The following is a 2,898-nucleotide window of genomic DNA, read 5'->3' as shown; positions in this document are numbered from 1 at the left end:
TATATATATATATGTATATATATATATGTATATATATATATGTATATATATATATATGTATATATGTATATATATATGTATATATATATGTATGTATATATATATATGTATATGTGTAATGATTTATATATATCATCATCATATAACATCCGTTTTCCATGGTATGTGCTGGTATAGGCTGGATGATTTGACAAGTACTGGCTTCACTGTCTGTTTTGTCATGGCTTTTGTAGCTGGATGGCCTTCCTAATGCTGACCAACTTACAATGTGGATTAAGTGCTTTTCATGTGGCACCCGCACTCACACACACACACACACACACACACACATGATGGGCTTCTTTAAGCTTTGCTCTACCAAATCAACTCACAAGGCTCTGATTGATCTGGGGCTATAGTAGATACTTGTCCTAGGTGCTACACAGTGGGACTGAACCTGGGGTCATGAGGTTGGGAAGTAAACATCTTACCACGCAGCCATACTTGGGCTTTTTCTTTTTATCAACTAAATACATCAGTGTTTGTTAAGAGTCATGAGCTGCCAGAAGTTTTAGCATGCAGGGCAAAATGCTCAATGGCATATCTCCCGTCTTTAGATTCTGAGTTCAAATTCTCTCGAGGTCAACTCTGCCTTTCATCCTTATGGGGTCAACGAAATAAGTACCAGTTGAACGCTGGGCTCAATGTAATCGGCTATTCCACTTGTCCAAAATTTCAAGCCGTGTACTGGTAGTAGATTATTTATTCCAGCTTCTGAGTTCAAATCAGAACACATCTTTTGTTACCAGTTTTATGACAGTTATATGCAGCATAAAATGCATAGTCATGTTGATTGATTGAATCCCTCTGCATAAAGTATTGCCTTATCTGAGCAAATCACGTAATCAATGGGATGTGCATCATAACTAAAAAGCCCCTACATTTTCTCACAGAAGTGAATTTGACATTCCAAATCATTTTCACTTAGTGATTCTTTGGGTCTATAGACTGATGTTAAGCTACATATCAGCAAAGCTTGAATAACACTTCAATGTCTTAGCATAATATGGACATAAGCCTTAGTTCTTAGAGAATCTGAAAAAGAACTTCTTCCTTGTGGTAGATGAATCCGTGTTACTTTATGGTTTTTCCAATTGGCCACTAAAAAGAAGACTTGAAGCTATGCTCAATGGCTCTTGCATATGTTTTGTGCTATTTTGAATGTACCCTGAAAAGAACACCCCCACCAATGAAAGATTACACAATAAGCTACCTAAAATACCAAATATCATTTGAGAAAGAGGAGTCTGATTTGCTGAATTCTGGTGGAGAAGTAAAAGAAGCTGGTGACACTTTACCTTGGACACCAGTGAAGGCATATGGTTAGTGCATTGGGCTCACAATCATGAGGTAGTGAGTTTGATTCCTGGACTGGGTTGTGTGTTGTGTTCTTGAGCAAGACACTTTATTTCATGTTGCTCCAGTCCGCTCAGCTGTAGAAATGAGTTACAACATCATTGGTGCCAAGCTGTATTGGCCTTTGCCTTTCTCTTGGATAACATCGGTAGCATGGAGAGGGGAGGCTGGTATGCATGGGCATCTGCTGGTCTTCCATAAACAACCTTGCCCAGACTTGTGCCTCAGATGGTAACTTTCTAGGTGCAATCCGATGGTCATTCATGATTGAAGGAGATCTTTACCCTTCACCCTTTATCTTGGACACCTTGATATTGTCATTATTGCATTGGTCACTCTGCAAAGACACACCTTAATAGAGTTAACTGGTCTCTGTTCAAATCCTGCCAAGATCAGCTTTTCCTTTCATCAATTCAGGGTCGATAACATAAAATACCAGTCAAGTATTGGCAGTAATAAATTCAACTTTTTTCTCAACACCAACTTTCTAGCTTTGCACTTACATTAGAAATTATTATCAATATCATATTATTAACAGTTGTTGTTATTGTTAATGTTGTTGTTGTTGTTGTTATTGTTAAGGCAGCAAGCTGGCAGAATCATTAACAAGTCAGGCAAAAGTGTTTAGTGGTATTTCTCCTGGCTCTGCACATTCTGAGTTCAAATTCCACCAAGGTCAACTTTGCTTTTTATCTTTTCAAAGTCAATAAAATAAAGTACCAGTCAAGAGCTGGGGGCACTGTAATTGACTGATTCTCTCCTCCAAAAATTGCTGGGCTTGTACCAAAATTTGAAACCATTGTTATTATTATTGTTATTATTATTATTATTATTATTTCCACTGAGGTTGACTTTACCTTCCATCCTTTTGGGGTTGATAAAATTAGTACCAGTTAAGTACTGAGGCCAATATAATCGATTATCCCCTCCCCAAAATTTCAGGCCTCGTGCCTATAGTAGGAAGGATTATTATTATTATTTATCATCAAGGCTTCGAGCTGGCAGAATCATTAGCACGCTGGGTGAAATGCTTAGCAGTATTCTGCCCATCACTACATTCTGAGTTCGACTTTGCCTTTCATCCCTTTTGAGGTCAATAAAATAAGTACCAGTTGAGCAATGGAGTCGATGTAATCGACTGAATCTCTTCCCCAAATTTGCTGGCCTTGTGCCAAAATTTGAAACCATTATTATTATTATTATTATTATTATTGTTGTTGTTGTTCAGTAGTTTTATTTTTATAACGTGCTTTCACTTCACTACCGAGCGCAGCTCTGTGCGCCTTGGGTATGTGCTGTGGATTGCTGTGGTGCTCTTATGTTTACTGTATTGAAAGTGTTTTGCGTAGAATGTGTGCAGTACCCAGTAGTGCAATTTTCTGTATGTTATATATATTTGTAAATCCTGGTGTTTTTGTTATGTATTTGCCTGAATATTTTTTTATTATACCTAAGGCACCTACTACGATAGGAATTGTTTCTGTTTTTAGATTCCACATTCGA

Source organism: Octopus bimaculoides, chromosome 7, assembly GCF_001194135.2.
Source record: "Octopus bimaculoides isolate UCB-OBI-ISO-001 chromosome 7, ASM119413v2, whole genome shotgun sequence".
Classification (NCBI taxonomy): Eukaryota; Metazoa; Mollusca; class Cephalopoda; order Octopoda; family Octopodidae; genus Octopus; species Octopus bimaculoides.
This window is presented reverse-complemented; position numbering follows the sequence as displayed.